Raw genomic sequence first — 10376 nt, 5'->3', positions numbered from 1 at the left:
TACTACTTGAACAATTAAAATTGATTATCAAACTAATAAAATAAATTGGATAGAATTAAGTGAAGTCAAAATCCCTAGTAGTTTTTAATCCTTGATTTCTTATTATCAAAAATTGTCTTGCTTAATTTCTTTTTATTCTCCTTTGTTTGTTAAAGTTAATTTCTTAAAATAATTCCTCAGATTTCCGTTTAAATAATAGTAGGTGAACATAATTTTGGTACTTGGTATATAATCCTTGTGGGAACGATATTCTACTCATTCTTTATTACTTGTCGCGATTTTGTACACTTGTGAAAAATCACTATCAAGTTTTTGGCGTCGTTTTCGGGGATTGGCATTACCAATATCAATACTAATTACTCTATTATTAATTTAGACATTTATTCTTATTTTTAATTTTTCTAGAAGATTATTTCAGGTGTTTATGCGAAGAAGATCGGGTAGAACTGAGCCCTTAATATTTGATCTAGAAATCGAAAAGACTTGTCATAGGAACAACACTGCTAGAAGAGCATGTGAGAGCAAACAAGAACAACAAGCAAATATTGTTGATTTAATCAACCCAGAGGATGGACCTCAACCCCATGTTCGCACCTTGCTAGATTACACAACTCCTTCTCTCAATGGAGCCACCTCAAGTATCACTAGGCCTAGGGTGGAAGCTAACAATTTTGAGATCAAACCTGCAATTATTCAAATGCTTTCCACCTCAATTCAATATGGAGGTCTGCCCAGTGAAGATCCTAATGCCCATATCACAAATTTCCTGGAGATTTGCGATACATTCAAACAAAACGAAGTTTCTGAGAATGCCATAAAATTGAGACTGTTTCCTTTCACTCTAAGGGATAAGGCACAGTCCTGGTTACAATCATGCCCTGCTGGAAGTTTTACAACATGGGAGGAATTAGCTCAGAAATTTTTTCAAAATTCTTTCCATCTTTAACGACCACAAAGCTTCCTAATGAGATAATGACATTTGCCCACCATGATCAAGAGAGTTTGTATGAAGCTTGGGAGAGATTCAAGGACTTATTAAGGAAGTGCCCACATCATAGCTTGCGCAAGTGGCTACAGGTGCAGACCTTTTATAATGCATCATCTTCTAACATAAAAATTACTCTAGATGCAGTTGCTAATGGATCTTTTGAAAGAAAGGAAATTGATGAGTCATATGACTTGATAGAAGAGATTGCAAGTAACAGCCATTATCAAAACAGTTCTAAAAGGAAGAAGCCTGCAGGAGTTTATGAGATTGATGCCATTACCGCACTTAATGCCAAGGTAGACAATATGGTAAGGAAGTTGGACTTATTGACTACTAACTCTATTAATTCTATTGTGCAAGCATGTGACAGGTGTAATGGGCAATATGGAATTGGAGAATGCATGCTGGATTCTTTAAATCCACAAACTTTGGAGCAAGTCAACTATGTGATAAATCAAGGAAGGAAGAATTACCCATATCTAACTCTTATGATAACAGGTTGAGGAATCATCCTAATCTTTCTTATGGGAATCCAAACAATGCCTTGAATGCACCACTAGGTTTTCCTTCTTAAGAGAAAAGGATTCAAGATGACCTTCTCACTGCCCTCTCCAAATCTCACATGGACTTCATGAATGAAACTCGAGAGAACAATAAAATCCAACAAGCTGCGATAAGGAACTTAGAAATTCAATTAGGGCAGTTTGCAAACATGATGGCTTCTTGACCCCAAGGTATGTTACCTAGTAACACTGAGAAAAATCCCAAAGAACAGGTACAAGCTATCACTTTAAGGAATGGCAAATAATTGGAGGATCCAACCAGAGAGGAGGAAGAAAAGAAAGAGCAGAAGAAGATCCCCATCATGGACCTAGAAGAGAAAGAGGAAGTAAAGCCTTATGTCCCACCTGTTCCTTTCCCACAAAGGCTTAAGAAATCACAAGATGATAAGAGTTTCCTCAAATTTCTTGATGTCTTCAAAAAGCTTTAAATAAACATCCCTTTTGCTAAAGCCCTTGCTTAAATGCCCAGCTATGCAAAATTCTTGAAGGAGATCCTGAGCAAGAAGAGGAAAATCGATGATCAATGAACGGTAATGTTAACAGAGGAGTGTAGTGCTATCATTCAAAATAAATTGCCTCCAAAGTTAAAAGATCCAGGAAGTTTTTCTATCCCTTGTAATATTGGAAATCTTGATTTTGAAAAAGGTTTAGCAGATTTAGGTGCAAGTATTAATCCTATATCTTATGAAGTTTTTAAGATGCTAGGAATGGGAGAGATGAAACCAATAAGAATGTCTTTACAGTTGGCAGGTCGATCAATCAAATACCCAAGAGGAATTGTAGAAGATGTACTCGTCAACACCAGTGAATTTATTTTTCCTGTTGATTTTATTATTCTTGACATTGATGAAGATAGAGAAGGATTTTTAATCCTTGGAAGACCTTTCCTTGCAACTGCAAGAGCATTGATTGATGTTTATGAAGGTAAATTAACCTTAAGGGTAAGTCAAGAGGAAGTTGTTTTTTATGTTCTTAAGTTTTGTAAACTTCCTTTGGATTATAATGATTGCTTTAAAATTGATGTTATCGATGATTGTGTAAAAGACACATTGAATTTTAAAAATAAAGGTGACATTGATGATCAAAGCATCAAAGGTAAGGAAGTAAGCGAATTACCAAAGCAAGAATTAAAACAACTTCCATCTCATTTAAAGTATGCATTCTGAGGTGAGAATAATTCTTTTCTTGTCATTATTTCCTCTCACTTATCATTTGATGAAGAGAAAAGGTTGTTGCAGGTTCTAGGAAAGCGTAGGAAAGCCTTAGGTTGGTTAATCGCAGATTTGAAAGGGATAAGTCCAAGTGTGTGCATGCACAAGATCCTAATGGAAGAAGACTACAAACCTTCAATTGAGCATCAAAGGAAATTGAATCCAAACATGAAGGAAGTAGTCAAAGTTGAAATCATAAAGCTTTTGGATGCTGGCATTATCTATCTAATTTAGAATAATAGTTGGGTAAGCCTAGTTTAAGTTGTCCCAAAGAAAGGAGGTATGACAGTTATTTTTAATAAAAATAATGAGTTAATTCCTACTAGAACTGTCACAGGTTCGCGTGTGTGTATTGATTATCTAAAGTTTAACAAAGCAACACGCAAAGATCACTTTCCTTTGCCTTTTATTGATCAAATGCTTGAAAGACTTTCAGGTTACCCTTACTATTGCTTTTTAGATGGTTATTCAGGGTAATTTCAAATACCTATAGCTCTCGAGGATCAAGAAAAGACCACTTTCACTTGCCCTTATGGTACTTTTGCTTATAGAAGAATACCTTTTGGGTTGTGCAATGCTCCTACGACTTTTCAAAAGTGCATGATGTCCATATTTTTTGACATGGTTCAAAAATTTATTGAAATATTTATGGATAATTTTTTGTGTTTGGTTCTTCTTTTGATTCTTGTCTCTATAACCTCTCTCTAGTAATGCAGCGATACGAAGATACTAACCTTGTTTTGAATTGGGAAAAATGTCATTTTATGGTTAGTGAAGGTATTGTTTTAGGGCATAAAATTTCAGAAAAAGGGATTGAAGTGGACAAAGCCAAGATAGAGGTAATTGAAAAGCTACCACCTCCAAATTCAGTGAAAGGAGTAAGGAGTTTCTTGGTCATGCAGGGTTCTATAGGAGATTTATCAAGGATTTCTCCAAAATCACAAAACCTCTTTGTAATTTATTAGTTAAGGATGTTCCTTTTGATTTTAACCAAGAGTGTTTGAATGCTTTTAACAGGTTGAATAAAGAATTGATTTTAGCTCCTATCATTGCTACACCAGATTGGAGCCTACCTTTTGAACTCATGTGTGATGCTAGTGATCATGCCATAAGAGCTATTCTTGGGCAAAGAAAAGAAAAGAAGTTGCATGTCATTTATTATGTTAGTTGTACATTGAATGATGCACAGTTAAATTATGCCACCACTGAAAAAGAACTTCTTGCTATTATTTTTACTTTTAATAAATTCAGAGCATATTTAATTGGAGCTAAAACAATAGTCTACACTGATCACTCAGCTATTAAATATTTGTTAGAAAAGAAAGATGCAAAGCCTAGACAAATCCGTTGGGTTCTTCTCTTGCAGGAATTTGATTTGGAGATTCGTGATAAAAAGGGAACCGAGAACCTTGTAGCTGACCACTTATCAAGGCTTGAGTTGGGGAAAGAAGGGCAAGCAGAGTTGTAAATTAATGAAGACTTCCCCTATGAACATTTTCTTCTTCTAGCAAATATACAAGCTCCGTGGTATGCCGATATAGTTAACTACCTTGCTTGCAAGATTACTCCTCCCAATCTTTCTTATCAACAAAAGAAAAAATTCTTTCATGATCTTAAATATTACTATTGGGAGGAGCCTTTCTTGTTCATATATTGTAGTGATCAACTCTTCAGACGATATGTGCCGGAAGAAGAAATGGAAAGTGTTCTTCATTTCTATCATTCAATGGAATGTGGAGGACATTTTGAAGTAAGCAAGACGGCAGCACGTATTTTAGAAAGCGGTTTGTATTGGCCTAATTTATTTAAAGATGCTTTTAACTTTGTTCGTATTTGTGATCGTTGTCAAAGGTTAGGAAATATCTCCAAGAGACATGAGATGCGATTAAACAATATCCTTGGAGTGGAGATCTTTGATGTTTGGAGCTTGGATTTCATGGGACCGTTTCCATCTTCTTATTCCAACCAATACATTTTAGTAGCGGTGGATTATATCTCGAAGTGGACAAAAGCTGTTGCTCTTCCAAGCAATGATGCCAAGAGTGTGATGAACTTCATTAAGAAATACATTTTCACACTTCATGGTACTCCAAGAGCAATAATCATAGACGGAGGTAAGCATTTTTAGATTCTTTTCTTTCAAAATATGGTGTTACTCATCGGGTAGGTACCCCATATCACCCTCAAACAAGTGGACAAGTGGAGGTAATTAATAGGGAGATCAAGAAAATACTGGAGACCAAAGTTGGCCAATCAGGAAAGGACTGGTCCAAGAAACTTGATGATGCACTTTGGGCCTATAGAACAGCATTTAAAACACCAATTGGTATTTCTCCGTATCGAATGGTTTATGGTGATGCATGTCATCTTCATGTTGAGTTAGAGCATAAGGCATGTTGGGCAATCCAGTTCCTTAACTTTGATACCAAAGAGGTGGGTAAAAAAAAAAAAGGTTACTTTAATTGAATATGATGGATGTAGTGAGACTTCATGCTTGTGAGAACACCAAGATCTATAAAGACCGTACCAAAAAGTGGCATGATAAGCACATTATCCTGAGAAATCTAAAGGTAGGCAAACAGGTATTGCTCTAAAACTCTAGACTTCGTCTTTTTCCAGGAAAATTGCGCTCTAGGTGGTCGAGACCATTCACGATCAAAGAAATTTTTCCACATAGAGCAGTTGAAATAGTGGATGACCTTAGAGTTCTTGAGTTCATATTCTGCTCTTATTTGTCTGTTGCCTGATAATTTTCCTAGTAAAATTAAGTTTAGGCTTTTTGGGAGAAATTATGAGCTTTCAGTAAACGAAGTTAGTCATTTCTTTGGGTTCCCCATTGAAAATGCACTTAAACAAATACCTAAAGATTTTAGAGATCGAAGCACATGGACAATATTAACTGGGGAGAATAACTATAATCCTAGATTGTCAAAAGCTTCTAAATTGAGAAACCCAGCCTATCGGCACATTCACAAATTTTTGGCCAAGACAATTTTTGGGCGTAGTGAGAGTGATGGAGTGTTGAGTCTAAATGAATTATACTTTATCTGGGTGATAGATCAGGGGATATTTCTTAATGTTGGCTATTGGTTATGCCAACGATGGGCTAGAATTGCAAGAGCAGACAAGGGAGCTATTATGATGGAGTGTTTTGTGACCTGTATTGCATCCTATTTGAGAGTTTGGAACCATGCTCGACCAGTTTATGATATTATGGGAGGTGGAAAGGGTACTAGACTTGATTTAGATGTCATGGTACATATGAAATTGGTAGAGAAGGTAGGGGATTCATACTGTATTGTGAGATCCCGAGAAAAGAGTTTTGATGATGAGGAAGCTGAAGAGACTAGCAAAACTAATATGGAGGAGGATAATCCACAATCCTTCCCCAGTTTTGGTACTTTTTCTGGTGCAGGTCCCTCTGGAGCTGGTCCTTCCTTTCAGGGAGCGTCTGATTTGTCCAATGATGAAGTTATTGCACGTATGATGTCTAGAATGGACATGTTCGATGCCCGCCTTAATAGAATGGAGACTATGATATCTGACCGATTCTCGTCCATAGAAATTATGCATGGGAGCCTCGACTCTCGAATAGACACCATGCAAGGCCAATATTAGGGAATTGCTAGCCAACTCCAAACAGTAATTCAATTGCTATAGCCGCATCTACCTCCACCTTTTGATGATTGATTATTTCTAGTTATTTTTCATTTTTCTTTTTATTTTCTTTTTATTTTTTTTTCCTTTTATTTAATTGTACTAAGTATTTTGGATATTATGTTTCCTTGTTTTTAGTGTTTCTTTTTCTTAGCTTCGATAAATTCCAGCACCCGACTCTTATCATATCTTTTCCTTCAAATTTTATTGTATTCTTCAATACAATGGTGGTAATATTTCTGAGCTCTCAATTCTTTTGGCATGTTCTTGATAATATGATAAGTTTGGGGAATTGATTTGAAACACATTGGGGATAATGTGCTAAATTAAGTCGGGGAAAGGGAAATTTTAGTTAAAATTTTTAGTTTTATTTGTTTATTTGTTTCATTAGCTTAATATGGTTGGAATAATTATGAGCAAACTTGGAAATTATCATAACCTATTAACTTATGATGAATTTAGATGTTTTTTGAAGCTAGTTGCTTTTGAGCTTAAATTTTAATTTTTGACTTAACATAACTGTTTGGTTTAACTATTTGTTTTTAAAGATCAAGAACACCATTTTTTTTTTTTTTGATTTTATGATATACAGGTATGTTTTAATCAAATTTTATTTAACCTTGGCATTCCAAGAACAAATTAGAATTCCCTTTGAGGCAAAGATTTCAAATGCTTACATTTAGAAATAGATGATTTAGGCATTCTTTGTCGAACTCCATATTTAGCCCATGCCACCTAAGTTAAAATTATGAATTTTGCAACCAATTTGAAGCCTATAAACCAAAAATTTTCTTCTTCACCCTTATTAAACCTAGCCTTTAAACCAATTTAAATTCTTACCTTGAGTGCAATAATATATAATTGAAGGATTTGATTCGTATTAAAACATAGCAATAAAAGGGAGAAAATTTCATAAATACTAGCAAGAGAAGCAAGTAGAAAAACTCAAAGAAAAATGCCCCACAAAAGAAGCAATCAATTAAAAATTCAAGTTTGGGGAATTGAAGCAAGGAAAAATTATCAAGAAATTATGAGGAGACCTTGCATAAAGTGTCTATAATTTTGAGCTAGTGAAGAACTTCAAGATAATATCCCTTTACAAATAAAAATTTGTTTTGATGTGATGAAAATCTTGATATTTTGTATTGTTTGCACTTTTTGTCTATCCTTCCTTTTTCTTTGTTTAGCTAAAATTATACCCCTAAGAACCCTATTGTAACCTAAATAAAGACCTTTTGATCTTTCTGATTGTGTGTATTTCAATTGTGGAGAAGGGATTACTAATTTTGCCTATGGGAATGTTGGATTTATATTGTTAAAACATCTTATTTAACGGTTAAATAATTTTTGTGAATATTCATACTCTATTTGTCATAGGTTGAATAAATTGGTGTTGAAAATCTTATTAACTCATGATTAAATTAAAGAATGTGTTCTGTTAATAATTGAATTTTTCCTAAGAATATAATTAGCATAGAAAACACTTGATTCATTCTTATGATAATAATTTTTGATACTTTTTGAAGTTGTGAATAATTACCCCCAACCATATTAAGTAAGCTTTGTTAGTTTGTTTTGGCTTTTGTTTTTTCGTTTAGTTTTGTTGCTTGAGGAAAAACAATGGTTTAAGTTTGGAAAATTTTGATAGATGTTATTTTTATAATATTTTTTATATAGTTTTTGTTAGGATTTTAAGTAGTTTTAATCACTTTAGTTAGTTTTTATTCGGTTTTAGTTGCATTTTTGTTCAAAGCTTCCTTGAAACATAATTCACTCGATCTTGAAGAAATTTCTAGGATTTTGATGCAGAAAAGAGCAAAGTATGCAAAACTCTCAGAGGCTGGCATGCCCTAGTCGTGCAACCTAGCACGCCCATGCAGGATTCAAGGAAAAATCGGCTTGAGACTCATAGTCTAGCATGCCCTGGTCGTGCTATATGGCACGCTTGTGCCATAGAATGATATGATCCAAAGGCGTGCTCATCTAAGCACAGCCTGTGCTGCATCCATCATGGTAACTCAAAGCCTAGCATGCCCCAGCTGTGCGGACCAGCACGCTCATGCCACAAATTTATCTCAGAGCGTGCTTAACTGAGCATGGCCCGTGCTGCGATTACCTTAGAACTCAGGCTCCAGCACGCCCAGCCTGTGCCGAAAATCAAGTTCCGTTTTGAGCCGAAAACGTTTGTCCAGTCTCTTCCACTTGCATGGGCCCACATGAAATACTTTTCTAACATGCCAATCAGTTTAAATCCTATTTAGACGCCTGGGAGAGTCCTAATTGAGAATAAATTAAAAGCCTAAATATTCTTCTATCTCAAAGAGATTTCCTACTCAATAAAGACTCTATTTCCTAAACGAAGTCGGAGTTTTTTCCAGAAAGCTATAAAAAGAGAGAATCAATCTCTAGTTTGGGCCTCTTTTGGTCTATTGTTTTTCTCTCTCCAAGACTTTAAGTGATCAAGATTTGTGTCAAGATTTAAGGAAGCCGTCCACGTTATTTGTTGACTAGTTTTTATCTCTAAACTCTTAATCTTGTTTTTACTTTTCATTATTCACATTGATTATGGAATTATTTTTAAGTTTAATTGAGTTTTATTCAATTACTATGTCGAACTAAATTCTCATACTAGGGATTTGATGTAGCTTAATTTCTTTTCCAATTTATAATATTATTGCTTTTCTTTTTTCAAAGTATAATTCATTATTAAACTTAATGCTTCCAGACAGAGTTTCTCCCCTTGATTGATTTATTTCATTAATCACTATTGGGAGAAGGGTTTTTGATATGAAAAAGGTAATAAATTACATGAGAATAATAACTTGCTGCGGAAGCTATATAGTTTTACTCATGGGGAATTTTCATAAGTTAATGACCTTACGTTATGAATTCACAAAACAAACCATAATGCTTAATTGGGTAGAATTAAGTGAAGTCAAAATCCCTAGTAGTTTTTAATCCTTGATTTCTTATATCAAAAATTGCCTTGCTTAATTTCTTTTTATTCTCTTTTATTTGTTAAAGTTAATTTCTTAAAATAATTCCCCAGATTTCCATTTAAATAATAGTAAGTTAACATAATTTTGGTACTTGGTATACAATCCTTGTGGGAATGATATTCTACTCATTCTTTATTACATGTCGCGATTTCGTACACTTGCGAAAAATCACTGTCACCATCCGATTAAAGTATCTTGGGTAGGTTTAGGTCTAAAGAAAAAGAGAATTAGAAGATCCTTTTGGTTCGAGAGGATGTGGCTAAGGGATGGTATGTGTAAGATGGTTATTGAGGAGGCATGGAAGGCGAAAGAGGGTAGTGACACTATTATCCAGTTAGAAGAAAAAATTCGCAGTTATGGACTTGCATTAAAACAATGGAAGAAAATTCATTTTGGTAAAATATTAACTCTCAGCTCCATGACTTGGGATGTCGATTACAACTACCGCAAGAGGAGTAATAGTCTTCTGATTGTATTCAACTCCAGCGTAATATTAAGAATTGGTTCAAGGAATTATTATGTCGAGAAGAGACCATATGGGCATAACGGTCCCGTATGCTATGGTTGAAAGAAGGGGATAAGAGCACATCGTTCTTTCATTCCCAAGCAAATTTTAGGAATATGAGGAACACGATTTCAAAGATCGAAGATGATCAAGGTGTTTTTTTGATGAGGATGAAGGTGACATAGCTTGAGTAATGACGACATATTTTGTGAATTTATTCTTGACTACGGTACCGCAGGAATATTCAGATATTATGGAAATAGTTAAGCTGAAGATTTCATGTGACATGAATAACAACTGCTTCAACCTTCACTAGGGAAGAAATTAAACATTCTCTTAATCAAATGCATCCTGCGAAAGCCTTAGGTTCGGATGGTATGTCTCTTTTTTTTTTTTTTTTTTCAATCGTTTTGGAATGTTGTTGGTTTGGATATGGAAAATAAAGTTTTTTCA

At 34.6% G+C, this 10376-nt stretch overlaps 1 non-coding gene across 1 annotated transcript; it reads right to left on the bottom strand.

The window, feature by feature from the left end:
• Positions 1-954: 954 nt before the first annotated feature.
• LOC119369703 (small nucleolar RNA R71) lies at positions 955-1061 on the bottom strand. Its single transcript, XR_005177276.1, has one exon. It is a non-coding gene; the product is annotated as a small nucleolar RNA R71 (small nucleolar RNA).
• Positions 1062-10376: the final 9315 nt, after the last annotated feature.

This window comes from Jatropha curcas, chromosome 1 (assembly GCF_041381405.1).
Source record: "Jatropha curcas cultivar XTBG-Jc1 chromosome 1, XTBG_Jcur_1.0, whole genome shotgun sequence".
NCBI lineage: Eukaryota > Viridiplantae > Streptophyta > Magnoliopsida > Malpighiales > Euphorbiaceae > Jatropha > Jatropha curcas.
This window is presented reverse-complemented; position numbering and strand designations above follow the sequence as displayed.